The sequence below is a fragment of the Miniopterus natalensis genome, chromosome 1 (genome assembly GCF_054644295.1).
Source record: "Miniopterus natalensis isolate mMinNat1 chromosome 1, mMinNat1.hap1, whole genome shotgun sequence".
In the NCBI taxonomy this organism is placed as follows: Eukaryota; Metazoa; Chordata; class Mammalia; order Chiroptera; family Miniopteridae; genus Miniopterus; species Miniopterus natalensis.
In genome coordinates, this window is record NC_142081.1 from 29,512,189 (window position 1) to 29,529,668 (window position 17,480).

General features: G+C 43.2%; 1 long non-coding RNA gene across 1 annotated transcript; it reads right to left on the minus strand.

Moving 5' to 3' along the window:
* Positions 1 to 2,709: 2,709 nt before the first annotated feature.
* LOC107542729 (uncharacterized) lies at positions 2,710 to 17,108 on the minus strand. The gene is made up of 4 exons (XR_015714020.1): positions 17,044 to 17,108; positions 15,865 to 15,985; positions 7,093 to 7,208; positions 2,710 to 6,978 (listed from the first exon to the last, which is right to left on the minus strand). It is a non-coding gene; the product is annotated as an uncharacterized LOC107542729 (long non-coding RNA).
* Positions 17,109 to 17,480: the final 372 nt, after the last annotated feature.

Sequence of the window (17,480 nt, forward strand, 5' to 3'; positions counted from 1 at the left end):
CACAAATATAATAATGAATAATAATAAAGAAGCCCATCTACCTGCAACCCGTGGCTTTTCCAGTGTGTGTGTGTGTACTTATGTGTGTCCCATAAACCTTCAAATAGGGAAGAAATGCATAACCACCTGCTCCTGGATTAAAAAATAGAGCACAGATGGAAAAAACGCATTTACTTATAAAAGAAAAAACTAAGAGTCACTTGGACAACACAACTTATTACCAGCACATACCTACCAGGTGTGGTCCACTGCACTTATATAATATGCGAGGTTGGTTTTTGACTCTGGAAGAGAGCAATTGGCTCTCTCTGATCCCATCTTTGATGTACTCATTGCATATGTTAAGTTTCTAACACACACATAAAAGTCTCTAATGTATATGGGTTAGCTGTTGCTGGGTTGCTCCAATGACTCTACACTTAATCAGGCCTTTGTCTTGCTGGATATGCAGAGAACAATGTTGTCTGCTTGGGAACGCCCTCCACGCGGGCACTGCTGTCACGGTCACTGGGACAGGGGCCTTCCCAACCTCCGGCTGGTGAACTGCTAAGAAGCGCCAGCTCCTGCTCGGAGGAGGAGACACGATGCTCCTGGTACGTGCCGCCTTCCCTTCGCCCAACGAATCCTGCGGGTCCAGCGCGGCTGCTCTCTGGGTACAGAAATCATCATTGCCTCTGACATGTATCCTTAAGATGTTCGCAAACGGCCTACGCAGAGTGAGTTCTCTCCTGTGTTCGCATGACTCATGCCACCCCAAGACCATTTCAGGGCCAAGTTTAGTGAAGAACGTCTGCCAGGAGATGGGGCAGTCTCCCAGGCACTTAAGCAAACTTCGTGTTGGAAATAAGCTGCCAAGGGAAATATCACCGGGTGCCTTTTCCAACGAGGCCTCTGCAACCGAGGGGCAGAGAGCAGCTGCCAAGCACTCATGACCCCCCTCCCCTGCTTAATAAAGTCACCTCTGTTTCACCAGAAATAAAATTTTATTAGTAACATGTCAAATATGTTTTAAAATACAGTTACCTTTCTTCTTCCTCTCAGTTTAAAAAACAATCCAATAAAAACTCTAAATCATGAACCAAATATTTTTAAATGTTAAAGAGACATATGTTAGCTTACGTAACAGGTACACGTTTTCCCGAATAAATGCTGGAGAACACCATCTGCTTGATATTCGGGTGCGTTTGCACAGAACAAAATTTCTTTTCTCCTTTTGTTAATGGTTCGTGACAAAGTTATGACACTATATTTCACAATAGCTATACCAACAATTTATGACCGAAGGAGAGCCTGACACAAAAAAAAATCACTTGGCATGCTCAGGTTAGACAGTTTTTGCGACACTCTCATTTACACGGGTCCTCTACCCCGGACTCGGGGCGGACGACCAGAGAGGGACAGGACGGCTGCAGCAAGGGGACCGTCGCCCGGGGAAGGAAGCTCGGGAAGGGGTCCGCGCGAGCAGCTGAGGGTGCCGTGCCGGTTTTCAGCTCAGATTTACCAAATTCTCCAGGCTGTGCAGCCACCCAGACGTCTCAGTTTAATATAAGGTCGTCTCAGGTTCGGCCAAGGAAAAAAAGTGCCAAATTCTTGCTAACTGAACAAACTCCCATCTCTGCCCTGATGTTACTGCCTGGCGCTCCCTTATCTGGGGGAATCGAGGAGAGAAAGTGGCCGTGTGCCATTTCCTGACGGATAAGGACGGCACATGATTGCGCCCATGTTCCTTTTTAGCTCCTTGGTGTAGAAACATTTGATAAGGGAAATAGTCTTCTGTGTATTTCACGATACAAAATATTCTCATATGTGTGGCCGATTCGGAAAACCAGTTTATGATATTTACTTTTTACTTTGCATTTCTTTAAAGAAAAAAAATTTCCATGGAAAACAGGTCTGAATACATATTCTTTGAAAATACTGAGTACAGGCTCGCGTATGTATTTGGATTCCCAAAGTGATACAGAGCCTCGCTGCTCAAGATACGTCAGTGGGCCCGCAGCACCCCATCAGCCAGGTAACGAGAAACGCTGACTCGCGGGCCCCGTCCCAGACCTTCAAAAGGAATCCGTATTTTAACAAGATCTTCCACGACTTGTATGCACAAAAGACTGGAGGAGTGCTAAGGCTGAGGAATGTTCTTCATCCACCCAACGATAAGTAATCCTTGGAACAGCTAGAACTACTTTAATGGGGAAATTTTGCCCAAAATGTTCAACCATGAATGCAACGACAACTTTTCAACATGGTCCACTTTAAAAAGAAACAAAAAACCCCTGAAACCTGTCACATGCTGATACATAGTACTGAAGTTTGAGAATGGGAAAATGTAAGTTAAAATTCCATATATTACATATTCATAAACTGTTTTAATTAATTACACACAGTCTGCCATTGTTTCCAATCTAAAGTTTTTTCTTTAGCAAAAACATATACAACGGATCACTATTACAGAGAACTCTAGAAACATGAAGATCACTTTAACAGACAATTATTTAATAACTAAGCACAATAGTTTTTAAAAGAATCGTATCAAGAAACTGATGAATTCTAGTTTGATACACTCTGGAAACCCTTTCCCACAAGAGTTCAACTACACTGCAAATGGTCGCTTTCCTGCGAGTATCACATCAAATCATGTCAATGCTGGGGGGGGAGAGCGAAGAATTACCGCAGAGGCTGGACGCTGGGCTGACTCGGGGAGGAAGCCAGCGGTCCGGGGGAGGACGGCTCCAGGACGGGTGTTAAGGTGTCCCCAGGGTTTATTCAAGCCGTTCGCAGCACAAGGCAAGCTCAAGAACGCTGCTCTGTTAACCTTGAACACACTACATGCAATTCTCAAGCTGTGATTTCCCAATTCTGCTTCTCCACCAAGACTCTCCTTGACATTAACATTAACCTGATTTCCCATTTTTAAAAAACAAACATGAAAGCTACAGAAGTCAGAGGAGGAGGAACTGGTCTGTGTTTGCATTTGTCTCCCCCCCTCGCCTATGGCCTCTTGGGTCCCAGGGATGAGCTAAGGTCAGCCATGCTTTCCCTCTTCAACCCCGGTTTCCTATTATGCCTCCAAGTCTAAAACATGCTGCAAAGCGGAACGCACACTCCTTTCCTAAAATCTGGGTTCACAGGCCTTCCCTTCTCCCTGTGCGGCTTCCGAGCCACAGATGCCTTTGGAGTCCTGTGTTTGAGAACCATCCCACAGTTTGGAAAAGAGAAATGCAGGTGCTACTCCCAACAGGGTTCTTGCCGTTTCGGTGAAAGCCAAACGTCACCGAGTTCCTCTGTCATCAGTGCGATGCTCAAGCAAAGAAACCGTGCGCACGGGCCTCTCTGCCCTCAACCCCGGCAAGCGCCTGGCTCACAGCAGTTGCTCAATTAGTGGTGGGGAACTGGCCTTATTTCCAAGCCCTCTAGCACTAGAATTGACCAAATCTAGGGGTGTACGTTGGAATCTGCGCGTGCATCTGAGCCTCTCCATGTACACACAGGCTCACCAGGGAGTCTTTCCTCCAACTTAATTTCTGTGTTTCTTTTTCTCATCTCCCGGGGAGCTCAGTGTCAGGACTGTTTCACAGTGATTCCACATTTCAAATACATACACTGAACAGGATCTAACCTCATGCATCTTCAGGGAATGAAAGAAAGGATAGTGCATTGTGGAGATCAGGTTTTAGATGCATAACAAAGACAGGAAAGAAAATTGCGCAGAGCAAGCAAGGAGCCCCTCCCCACATGAAACAACTTTCTCTTTCACGTACGGGTCCTGTCCCTGATTTCTCTGCCCTCCTTTTTTCCCTTCCTCACCTTTTCATTTTTCCTATTCTCTTTTTAAAATGTTCTCCATTTTTACTTGGCTGTTTGGGTACCCACGAGAATGATCGACATTACCAAAGGCACTCGGATTTCCCATCCTGTCTGTCTTCCTCTGAAAGTGGCTCTGGTCACCAGAGAAACGGTGTCCGGGTTCAAAAAAGTTGTAACTTGTCTCCACCTTTTACCTCTCCCGTAACAGAGCAGGCAGGATGGGTCAGCAGAGCAAGACTATGTAGGGTCTCCCTATAAATCAGTTTGGCTGATAAATAACATCCATCTTGTTGGTTAACTCAGAAAGTTACATAGCTGAAATACAAACTATTATTTTTGTAAAGTCAAGATAACATTAGTCAACTCATCTATGAATTGTTTATTGGAAAAGAAATTAGATGCTCTAGAAGGTATTTTTTTAAATAACTTGTTTTGAAGTCAGCATATATATTTTTTAAAAGCATATTCACAAATACTGCTGTTTTCTAAGACAGTTCCTTCTCTACATATGACTGTATAGATCGGAGAGCTGGTTAATGTCACCAAATAAACAGACTTCACCTCTCTTACTGGTTCGTTGACCAAGAGGTCTTGCTTTGTTTAAGATTTCTGACATACAGTAAATATTACAATTTCACACTTTCTTGGTAATTTTTTTCTCTCCCTCTCTCTTAAACTGCAAAGTATGTGCATTTCTCTCATCAAACAACTCTAATATGTGACATTTTTGTAAGTCACATCTATTAGCACTGTCCTAAACCAAGCCAAATGTTCTTTTCAGTAAAAAAACTTAAACTACTGGAGAGCTAATTCTATTTTTAATTATGTGATAGTATAAGTATCCTAAAAAATTTGGAGTCTATTCAATTACTGTCCCCATTGTTTAAGAAACCTACATTTTAAAAGACACATTCTGAAAAATAAGGTATTTTCTAAGCAGTGAAATAAAGTTTCTAAACTTTGCTGCCAAATTATGGCCCTTAAATTAATTTTTAAACATCTCTATTTGTATTTCAAAGCTATCTCACCATTTATACCAAATTGCCTTTAGAAATTAACCTCAATTATAATTGTTCAGTTTGTTCTAAAGCATTTTTTTGCCTAATTTTGATTGAGCAATTAAATATAAAGCTGATACTTTTACCAATTATATATCTGTGTTGCTTTAACAATGCATGCTGGTTAGAGTACCAATATTCTCTATACCAAAAGCATCCGTGTTAATCGCCTCTATGATTCGTTAGAGGGAGCAAGTTCTGAATCAAAACTGAAAACAAAATTCTCTTGAAGAGAAAAGGCCTTCTTGGTTATAAGATGGCTTTCAACTAGGCAAGATACAAGGCTGACACATCACCACGTTTAAATTTGCTGAAACATATGATGGATGAAGGCCTGTAATGTCTTTAATTAAAGCAGTGTCCTTGACTACCATTGTTATGTATAAAGTGCTCTGAAAGCACGTTAGTAAGCAAATCGTTCAAAACCCTTGACGATGTTCTCCGAGGTCCTGTACAATCCTTATTTAAGACTCTTATCTTGATTATCACAGTCTGTCCAGCACTCATCTTTGGGTCTTTGGTATTTTGAATATACCTTTGGCACCTAGTTTTCCCAATCTGTTTTATCAGCTAGTGACAATTATTTAAATGGTATGCTCCATAGGACGCAACTCCGGACATTGAAATCAGACATCTCACTCGAACCTCAAAGAAAATGATGAACCACTTCAAACAATTCCAGGAAATCTATGCAACTTGTTAAATAATTAGCTTTCAAGTTGCACAATAGAGGGACTTATCTAAACTTGACCACCAAAGGCATTCTGAAACATTTGTCAAATAGTGAATGGTCAACTATTATACAAAAATCAGTGCAAAGTTTCATCCAGGCAGCCTGAAATGCACTCTAAGATGATGAAATCACATCATGGAGAATTTCTGTTGCTCTCCCCAATTTTTGCAGATAAGACTTTTTAAAAAAATTATCAACCCATTAAAAACAAATTTTGCCTGCCTACTCTTTTCCTGAGCTTCACGGCCTATAAAAATTACATCGTAAATAAAATCTAAACTCTTAACTAAAGACCCACCACAAATTTTAACTGCCCCTAGAACTTAGAGATAAGCCCATCCACAAGGCTATTTTATTAAATTTCACTTTAAAAGAGAAAAATCTACCAAGACAAAAAAAAACAAAACCTAAAAGCAAAATGGAAACTGGATCAGGTTGGAGCAGTCTGGTCGTTACACTGAGCAGTCCGGTCGCAGTGCGGCGGCCCCGCCCTGAATGGCCGCTGATGCTAAAGGGGGACTGGCGCCAATCAGCGGTTTGGCACAACGCTTGGCGAGCCGAAGCTTTGCAGCAAGAACCTCCCCCTCCTCATCCTCTACAGAAAATTACTGTAAATGTGTCCCACCCTTAATCCTCAGGGACAAGATTTTATCAGTTTGAGTTGTTACTTTCTGTTACTTTCCACTGTGAGTGGCACAATTTGCAAAGAGGGGGCTTAAAAGGTTTAAATCTGTGTAAAATGTTGATACGGGTCTCTTTCCTATATACCTTATCTTTAAAAAAAAAATTGGGGAAGGGCTTCTAGAGCACTTATTCGCCACTTTATAACAGGTGGGTGTGTTTCCAATTTGACTGGATGACACTAAGGACTGCTGAGTAATAACCAGAGCTCTCTCCAATCAGTTTAGCATGCATCTCATCTTTGATCTCAAGTGCCTTATGTTAACGTCTTCACTATAAACAGTTCAGGCATTTAGAAACAAAGTATCAATGGACTTAACAGTTACTTTAATTCATTTTATAAATAAGCAACTGGGAATTCTGCTCCAAGTGGCTGCTAGTGTAGCCCATCCCATAAATGGCATTTTCCGAAGCATAAGGCACAATATGATACGAATGCAGCTCTTCGTAATAGAGCGACTGAGAACAGCATTCCTGTACCATAAACTTCAGCCGTTTTCTTGTATCAGAATAAGCAGTCTTATAACAGGGAGCTTCTTTAAAGTATTCATAGCTCTCTTTCTCCGTCTCCAGGTGGATCTTCCTCAGCAAATTGTTAATTAACACAGACCTTCTCAAGTAGGTTTCTGGGTCTTCTAGAAACCGCAGCTTCTCCAGGGACAGTTTGAGTATGCAGGTCCTGTCCTCGGGCAATATCAGGTGCTGGAAAGCAATCGCACCGTTAAATCTGCTTTTTTTTTAGAAACATGAAAACCAAAGCTTTTTGCTACTGGCAAGACTCATATAAAAATGAAAGAAGAATAAGTGAGCCCTTACTTTTGGAAAATACCCATGGTAATCTTGATGTAAATCTTCTTCTTCTGCATATTTTCTCTTAAAGTAGGCTACTTTCGACGTTGTTAATGTGTATGTTAATACTTTTGTTGGATAAGCTAAACAAAACAGAATAATTGGAGAAGAGTCAGATTTTGCAACAAAGAGTGTTTTATAACAAAAGCGCTACTTGTAAAAAGGAACAGGTGAGCCCAGAAAATCATGTTCTCTCGTCATTTACGAAGCAACATGGCAAAGCGGTCAGTGGCGATTTTCCTGTGGCCGAAAAGCCTGTTTGCAAGCAAATGCCACTATTCAGAACCAGACAAGATGTCTAGGTTGCAGAATTATAATTATTTCCTTAAGCATCTGCTCAAAAATAAAATACTTACCAATCCTCTATTTAATTTCATGCCATTTAATGTCAAAACATACCCAGATTTGAAGTCCATTCACAAAATGTAATTTTAAAAAAGCTGTTATTTTCATCATTTTTTAACTGTCTCATTTACAGCAGTAATTTAACATTTCTGGGTTAATCAAGTTGGTGTCAAATTGGCTGGTGGCCCAATTACACATTAAAGAAATAACTGTGCATGTCTATAGACAAACCCTATGACATGGCCATGGACATAACCAGCCTCACAGCGCCTGGCTTAACAGAGCCAATCATCAGGAAGTGAAAGGTTTAAATAACATCCTGACTAGCAAACGTCACCTTGGTATAATGTCTAGCAGTAAAAATCTGTGCTCTCTCCTTTAAAATACTATTGTTGTCGAGGATTCTGACTGACTTGAGGAAGGACCGTGTTCTGAGAGCAGATTTTCAGAAGCGAGATGGTTCGGTTTAAAGGAAGCTCCCAGCGTGTCCTCTAGGTGGTGCTCATATCACAGAAAAGAAGCAAGTTCAACGTCAAAGGAAAAGGCAAGGAGCTGCCTGGGGAAAGCAGGGAATGAATTTAGGCTACAGATTGAGGTCCTGTTCGGTACTCCTGCCTCAGAGGGCCAGGCCAGGGGGGGGAAGTTCGTACTGAAACATTGTCTATTTTACCTTTAATCCACACCCTCATCTATTGCTAGGTGTTAAAACCATGTGATTCACAAAATAAGCAGTTTATGAATGTGTTGGTTAAATAAATTTTTGGTTAAGACATTTGATGTTTTTCCTCTAGCATCCTAAATTTTTTAAATCATAAATATTTAAAATGTGTTTTTCAAGAACCTGCCTCTTCGAATTTTTCCCCAACTTGATGTCATTTGTATGAATGCTTCCTGCAGCTTTTTGTAGCCAAGTGGTTTTGTTCTAAACTGGTAGGAAAAGCTACAAAAATCACACCTAAAGCACTCCAAATGTTCACTTCCCCACAGTGGATTACAAACCCGAGAGAGCCTTAAAATAGTTAGCATGTTATGTAAAAAACAATAAAAATTTTAAACCACTGGTGTGCCTGACCTAAAAAGAGACAAATGTGTAATGATCACTCACGAGCTAAGCAAAGACAAGAATTGCTACTCTATGTACATAATCTTTGAACTCAATAAGCAAAATTCGGCTTATATTCAGTTTTTACAGATTTCAAAAGGTTAAAACAAAAGAATAGCAGCATTGATTGTATTGAAAACAAAGGAAGCATCATTGAAAGCAGTTTTCCCAGGGGCTGTTTTCTAGTAAACTGCATTTTCTTTGGTGTACTTTAAACGGGTTTAATCCAATAATTAGGTGAAGCTTTGGGTTATTCCGTGATGACAATCGATTACTGTGACTGACTTCTTTTTAAACTGTTTAACTAGTTGATGCCATAGCGGCCCTCAAATGGTAGCCGGCATTGGAGCCATGGGAGAGCTCCTTAGGACCCGGATTGCTGGGCCCCACCCCCAGAGTTTCTACTTCAGCAGGTCTGGGCCAGGGGCAGAGACATGACATTTGTAACAAATTTCCAGGTGATGCTGATGCTGCAGGTCCGAGGGCCACATTTTCAGAGCCTCTGTACCAAAGCATTAGGCAAGCTCGGGAGTAGCACCACAGCAAGCGGAAAAACAGAACAGCCAGCCAATCAGCCCACTGCCGTATCGTCAGAATGCCAAGCAATCAGCCTGATTGATTTCTGTTGTTGCTGGTGCAACGCTGGCTGTATTGGCTTAGATGCTTCAGCCCCATGAACAAAGCCAGGCTGCATTTTAACTAAACAGTGAAGAAAGGATGATGTCACTTTTCAACAGAATTTCCTGGGCTCACATTAAGAAGTATCAATGGCTGTTATTAGCATTACAACTGGAGAAGTCACTGATTTCTTTAAATAAGGTCCAGTGCCTTACTACAGCGTAACAAAGGATGAAGAAAGACTTGGAAATGAGAAGAGTGACTTTACCATAAGAAAAACATCATGTGTGTGTGTGTATATATATATATATATATATATATATATATATATACACACATATAAAAAATATATCATCTTTAAATGTCTGCATTTTATTTTCCAAAGCAATGCAATGTCTACAGCATTTACGACCAATTAAAAACCTTTGAATGAATGATATAAGGAAGGGCAGGTGGCAGCTTGGAGCAATAAACTGGAACCAAATGTCAAATAAAGTAAGCGACGCTCTGGGGAAGACATTTTTATTTAAGAGATCAAGGCCAAAAAAATATACCCAATGTCTCCAAGGTTCATAAAGATTCTGTCCGGCTGTATTCGAGCAGTCAGCCTAAGATTATGAATGTTTCAGACCCTGAAAATACAGAGTAAATTCTCAGGGGACTAGATTCGTGTCTCCGCTCCATGGGCAACACACTTAGCTACTTAGTTTATTGCTCTTAAAAAAACACCCCCATGGGTTGTTGAAATGCTGAAAAGCTTTCACAGCTGGTATCAGTTTGACAATTACCTCCTTGCAGGCTGTTTAGCTATTTGCAATGTTTTCGGCATCACATGTTGGAGGATGCTTTCAGCCACTTTGAGGCTAAAATATATAGCAAACATAAGTTCCTACATCTGTTTTCTTGGCTGAACTGTAACTCAAAAACCCAGACCTGGAAACTATTACTGATCACCTGGTTCAGACTCCAACTCCAAAGTCTGCAGAGGAGGAAACTGTGGCCCAGAGGGGTTCAGTGATTTACAGTCTGTTGTGCACTAAGAGTGTGGGTTTTGAAGTCAGATGGAGGTGGGTTTGAATTCCAGCTCTGCTGCTTAGATGTGTAACCTTGAGAGAATTACATCAACTCTCTACAAATCTCATTTGTAAAGTGGGGAGAGAAATAATACTGGCTCATAGGACCACTGAAATAACTCATGGCAAGTGGCTGGCACTGTGCCTAACATATAGTAAGTACTCAATAAATCCTAGCTCTTATTAGTGCCAATAGGACAGATCTATCCCACAGAAGCAAATCCCGGCCTGGCCTCCTAGCTCTGACTCGGAGCCACTTTCCATCACCCTGCCTTCCAGAGATACTAGATTATAATTAGAGAGTTAAAAGACTGCAAAGGAATTTATCAAACAGTCATATTTAAAAATATAGCACAGGGACTATAAAGGCTCCAGGCAAATATTTCTGGATTTATCGCTACCGGCCATACATTTTGGGTGAAAGAAATGTTTTTGAAACATACAGTCATTTGAAGAGTTAAAGTTACTCTGAATATCCAAAGAAGTTTGCCTGTTATAGTCCAGTAAACATGTGTAAATCTGTGTATATCAGTCTCCTGCAACTAAAAGGGGAAACTCAGCCCAGCCTGTAATTCAAATAAAGCTGACGAAACAGAGAAAAAAAAGTAAAATGACATTGTCTTCCTATACAGTGTCCTGAGCTCTGAGAACAGCATATAAATCATAAAACTGAATTAGGCTGAGCCTAAATTTATCTCTGAAGGTAAAAGGCCAAAGCCGTCTTGTATATTCAAACTGTTTTTAATGCTATAACCTCTGGGCACATGAAATCTTTCTGCTGGGCTCAATGGATTTCATAGTGTGAAACAGCAACAAGCCACAAATGAAGCCACAGGACAGAATGACCATCCCCATCACTGGAGCTCTGGCAGTACAATTTACATGTATTTCTTTAAATAAATGTTTAAAATGTAATTACAAACGATTGCTCAAACGCTCTTTCTTACTGTTCTGCTTCTGCCTCCAGACAACTGAAACCCTATTATTGTGCAAGTGATTTCATTTGGTACACGGCCCCGGGGCAGTACATTAAGGAAAGATCATCAGCAAATTAATTTACAAACACTTTGGAAGAACAGACAATAATAAAAGAACAACTCTTGTCATCGTAACCCGTTCTTTGTCCGAGGCTGTGAAAGGCCCGAGAGGTGGTGAAGCACCAGTGAGTCCAGCGCATCTGAATTTTGGTAAGGTTTTCATTTTCCTTCAGTCACACACTGCCAAACCAGCGCTGAGAGCATCCCGGTCGCTGTGTGCGTCTGCAGCCACAGACAAAAGGAGAGTCTGGTCCACGGGGAAATAAGGTGGGTTCTAGTCTCAGGTCAACAACTAACCCATGCTGTGGACAACTCAGGGGCCTTGGCTTCCAGTCTCCCATGGTTTCCCTTTGTATGGAGTTAGCCTGGCATGAGCCTTAATAAGAACATGTCCCTACCTATCTAAATAATGCTTTGCTGGTGGCAAAGCTACCGGACAGCCTTCTTTAAGGGCCATGGCCACTTTTTAGAAAGAGCTATCCCATCTGTCACTGTTATTCACATTCTGTAATCCTGCTCCATGGCTTAACATACATACTTCAGCAGCAGGATTTTCTAGCGCTGCCCCACAGTGCTGGTTCAAATCCCAGCTCTGCAGTTTATTTGCTTAGCGACTTTGGGCAAAGTATTAACCTCAAAGAGCCTGAGTTTCCCCATCAAGGAAATATAAACTCACTGAGTTGTATGCAAGTTAAATGAGATGATGTTTTAAAAGCACATACTCGGTGCCTGTCGTAAATCCACGTATTTTCTGCTCAATAAATGTTAGGTACTATTATTGCAGTGACCTTGCTTTTAAAATCACGCATATATTCTTCCCAGCAGCACTGGGTTGTATGTGGGACATCTGTCCTCCCTCTAGTGTTAAGCACAGGCTGCCTGAAGCACTCCTGAGTGTATTCAAGGACGGACATGGGTGCAGCACCCACGGTTGTAATGCTATGCCATCTGTGGACCTTCAGTTTTGTTTATAATTCATCAGTCTTCTCCCTCATAAGTCTTTGCCGGGCACCTTTCTGGGAACTGTGTTCTGTGGGAGCAGAACTCGGGGCCAGTTTTGTGCTCTGAATCATGGACAATCGCTTGCTTCCCATGTATCATCTACCCCAAGCACAAGGTGCACTCTATGGACAGTTTAAAATTACCAACGAGCTGCAGCTCCTGGAAGACTTTCTTAGGAACTTTCACTGGGAAGCTGACAGCCAGCGAGTTAGAAGGGTTTCTCAGCAGCTTTGGGGACAGCCCCAGTTACAGGCACAGAATATTAAATAAAATGCCACCAATTCCACAAGTGTCTCCTGTTCCACTAGTGATGGCCTCGGAACCAAAGAGAAGAGCATTAAATGGGATATGACCAGCCACGTGGTTATGAATTACCTTAGACGCTGCAGAAAGCCTAACTTCTGCCATGAGCTGGCCCTAGCAATGACAGACACCAAGTGCTCTAGGTTTCGTGGGTGAACCGTGGGACTCACCCCTCACAAGTGCATTCCTTGTTTTGAAGATTATGCTCCCTCTCTCTCCACCTCTCACTTTGGAAAGTGGAAATAAGACATTAGCAAAGCAATCGCATGGCTATATATAGGTTCCAAGAAGTATCTCACCAACAGTGTCTAGGGAGATGCTCTCGCTGCCTCGGATGCCCGCGTCTGTTGCTCAGAGAGGAGGGCTGTCACCCCAGTACAGAGAGAGGGGTGGTCCTTAGGGAAGTACTTGACCTGTATCACCCGCACCATCTTCCTCTGATACCACCGTCGGGTCTGAGTACCTCACCCAAAACATTTAGCCAGGTACCCCAAAGGGTTGGTAGAGAAACACGAAATGTAACTACTCATTAACAACTTGACCCACTGAGGGTATCTGAGGATTTGCTCTGGAGCTGGGTGGTTCTCTGTCCTCACTCTCACGGTGCCTGATTTGTGTCACCACCTGGAGTTGCTCTAGTGGCGAAATGTTCTTCATTCCCAGGGTGTCTGTCTTCTAGGTGCTGTCGGTGCTTCACTGAATTGCATTGCGTTCAAGCTCAAGCACCCCACCTAAGTTAATAATAGTCGGTCTATCTCCCGCATACATGTAGAGAAACTGAGCCATGAAGTGGTACCACAAGCAGCACATGGGGGCAGCATTGAGACGAGGCTCCGGAGTCCGGATTTCCTTTGCAAATCCCCAAATTTTCTTGATATTTTTGATCCTTGCTCCCTTTTTATAAGCATTTAAAAAATAATACATACTCTTATACACCACCGCAGAGAAGTGCCCGCTTCAAACCTGCCCCTCCTCCCCTTCTAAACATCACTGGTATGGAGAAGATACTTGGGTCTCGGCCTACCGAGAAGACTTTCTGTTACACTTTACATATAATTTATAATATGAAAACGTTTTTTTATTCCAAATATAAAGCTATATTACAATACTGAACATAACACTAGCCAACCCTTAGTGCTTTTCATTAATAACCTCCTACCACCCCAGTGAGAATTAGAGCAGTAAACTAGATGGCTCTGTTATTAGCCTGTTTGTAAAAATTTAATCAGAAAAAATAAAACATAATTGGGTTAGATTAAAAGGAGAAAGTACTGATACTATTAGATAGACAACTTACTAGAAAATAAGATGTGGGGATGGGAGCTTGAGCAGGATCGGCTTCTCCTAAACTGAACCGTGTACTTCTCCCTCAGTTTTAGTGCCCAGTGATTGCGGTCAATTTCCTCCTCTGCTTCTGAAATTATTCTAATTTCAGCTTTTGCTGGGTTTCTTAAGCACACTGCTCTGACAAATAGAGCAATATGAACTGGCCGTGCCTTAGCTTTGGAGCTATTGTTGGGAAGTCGGTGTCTTGGCAGCAAAAACAGCTGGCACGAGTCCCCAGTGGAGAGCCCAGATGCAGGCAAGAAGCCTCCGTGTCTTCATCAAACCTTTCAACTTCCCTCCACGTTTCAAAGCCTCTTCTTAACCTCATGACAGTAACATGACATAAAATTGAACATGGAATGTTCATAAAGACCTAAAAACGTCCAACTAGAGTTAGAAAAAACTGAAACGAGGGCGGTTTCAGTTATAACCAGACTGACCTCAGCTTTACCTAAGCCTCCTAGACCACAGTCTACCCCCCTCTATAAGCCACGGTCTGCTCGTCACAGCTGGTGTTCCCATTGATGAGGGGCTGCATTCTTAACTGGAAAGTGGTGGAATCGTTTCTCACACTCTGACTTAGGATCCACCAATGTCTCTAGGATTAAATGCTTATATTATAATGATTCTATTTGATTTACTTAAAGCTAAATACCACGATAACATTTTCTGGCGAATGATTTTAAACAGATCTGTTCTTCAAAAGTACACAACATATAGTCTGCACATTATACATTCATGATAAAATCACAATAAAAATGTAAGAACCTCTTTTATTTGACCTTTTTTATTGTGACCATGGTCTTCACGAAAGGACAGACTCATTCACATAATTAAAGGCACTGAATGATTTTGAACTTCTATGCATGCTACATAAAAAATAGGATGAGTGTAAATTACTAAACACAAGACTAAGGCATATGCATGAACCAGTACTTGTGGCTGCTTTACTCCAACTTCCCTCAGATTGACAGCATGGTTAGATCCCTACAAACATCTCACGGTGGATGACAGTGAATCTTTCTGGTCTCCTTGGATTTGTTTCTCACCATAAAATGTAGTAATTGTGATGGAGAAAGAAAAAAGGGTGGGCTGTGCTACAGACTAATTGAAACCTACATCTGTGATGGTTCAAATGGTCATCTTTAATGCTTAAAATGATTAAACCTCAGATATTTCAATGCCTGTGGAGACCAGCACTTCTGAAGTCTCACGAAATTCATAAACACTATACTAACGTAACTAACATAATATTGTATATCAACTATACTTAAGTAAAATAAAAACACTATACAACCACCAGGACAAAATAAATTTTCAAATAGGTTTCTGAGTAAAATTGTTCAATTATTTATTTTTACAAAGAGAAGGAAGGAAGGGGGAGAAAGGTAGCATGGCACATTTTCATGAACTTGGTTGTAACTTGCTAGGCTGGTTGGTTACCTACAGGAAGCGCACATGGATGGCTCAGTGCATGTGAAAGTTACACAACGCTGGAGGGCTGAACACTCATTACAAGACTGTATTCAGTCTTGAAAATTGAGTTTAAATGCTTAACACTGATGGGTTTGTATCACCATGACCTTAATGCAAATTAAATTTAAAACATCACCACAATCTTTTTTGCAGCTTAGAGAGTTCTCTTCATTGCCTCCATTCAGACATGCACTGGGGTGCCGAGCGGGCTTCCGCCTGGCCTGTTCCCTGCGCCAGGCTACCTACTTTGGCTCACCCTGCTCACACGGGTCTAAGAGAGGAAGACCTGCCAGCCCACAAATGTGCTTTCTACAGAAAACCTCTATTGACTTCTACCCAGCAACCATCTATATAAACAACCCCTTATATTGATCTTGTAAGTTATGGTAATGCTACATTAGCATTTATTTCTCTGGATACATATTCAAACAGTAATTTCTTTCAAGCCAGTGATTACCTGGTAATGCTGAATCAATCTGAAAAGCGTATTTCTAGGACAGCTTCAGAAACTCTGGTGAGAGTCCCCCTTTGCACAGTGAGCATTTCTCACAGCCTCCGGCTCATGAATGAACGGTTACCTGAGATTTTGAAACAAGGAGACAAACACGAGTGACACGGGAAGCGTCAGGACTGCACCGGTTGCCCAGTCAGGAGAGAGCGTTTACTAGGAGGACACTGAGAGGTTTTGAGGTGGGGCTGATCTGGACCAGAGAGACAAACAGATAAACTTCTGAATGCACAATTAATTTAATCTCCAGATTTCATTTCAAACATGAGGAATCTTAACTACCCCAAGAAATCTGGAAATAACTGAATAACTGAACTCACTGGTAGATTATCAGGAGGTTCGCTTTTTAAAAAGCCAGAGTCAGAGATAGGTAACTTGTTTTCAGATGCCAGCGTCTGTGTAATGTCAGAAAATACACTCTCCCAAGGAACGATCCAGCTGTTAACTCAAAACACACCCACTCGCTCCTTCTCTGGGATGCACACCATTTCTCACAAGATCTGAAATAGGCGAATGGTGCTTTTCTTTAACCGGCACGTCTAGCTGCACCGTTTCTACAGGGCATGTGGGCTCCCAGAGCCCATCGTCTTCTATCTTGAGAGAGCCGAGCTTCGGGGGGAGATGGGCAGCCATGGGGAGACCCGGCAGGAGAGGTGAGTTACTATGGTTACTTTTCAGGAACTGAGTGAAGGGCGGGCTGCTCCCGGCCAGGGGACCCCGTCCAGGGCGGGACCTGGGCGGGTGCCGCTCTCCCTGCCGACTCGAGGGTGCGGGCTGACACGAGGTCACTTCAGCCTCCCCGCGGCTTCCCACGGTGGCCGCGGCTTCCACGGTGGCCGCGCCTGCAGCTCTCCCGGCCCCGCAGGCAGCCCCGTCAGGGCAGAAGCAGGGCTGAAAACTTCGAGCACAGACCTTAGGCGGCGCGGGCAGGGAAGTCCTCAAGAACCACGTTCCAGGATTAAAAAACACACACACCAAAAACCCGAGTCGGGGTATTTGGGGCCACCAGCTGACCACCTTCCAGGGGCCGGGGCGGCATCTCGAAACACCTCCCTGCCCTCGCCCGCAATGAAAGGGGTCCCCTCGGAGCCTCGCGGAAGGCGCCTGGCCGGGGGCGCCCGCACCTACCTGGCGAGCTGGGTCCACTCACGCGGGAGAGGCGCGCGCTCGCTCAGCAAAGGTGCGCGGGGCGCTCCCGGCGGGGCGGCGCTGTCCCTCTCGGGCCCGGCGCTGGCGGCGGCGGCGGCGGCGGCACCCGCTCCCTCCCGGCAGCCTGCTCCTGCGGGTCTGCCCTTCCCTCGCCAGCGCCTCTCCCCGTTCGCAGCGCGAGGCGGCGCGCAGCTGTTCTCCGCTCGCATTGGACCAGAGGGAGCAGATGTTACCCGGTTGCTAGGAGCGTTGCTAGGAGGCGATGACGCCCCTCCAGCAGCTCGCGAGCAACTTTCCTGTTGGTCGGGCGCCCTGGCGGACGCTGCTAGGAGCAAGGTTGGCGAGCAGGGATGAAGGGCGGCTGCGAACAGAGCCCCAGACAGGGAGGGTCCTGGTGTCGCCTAAGTTGGGTCCAG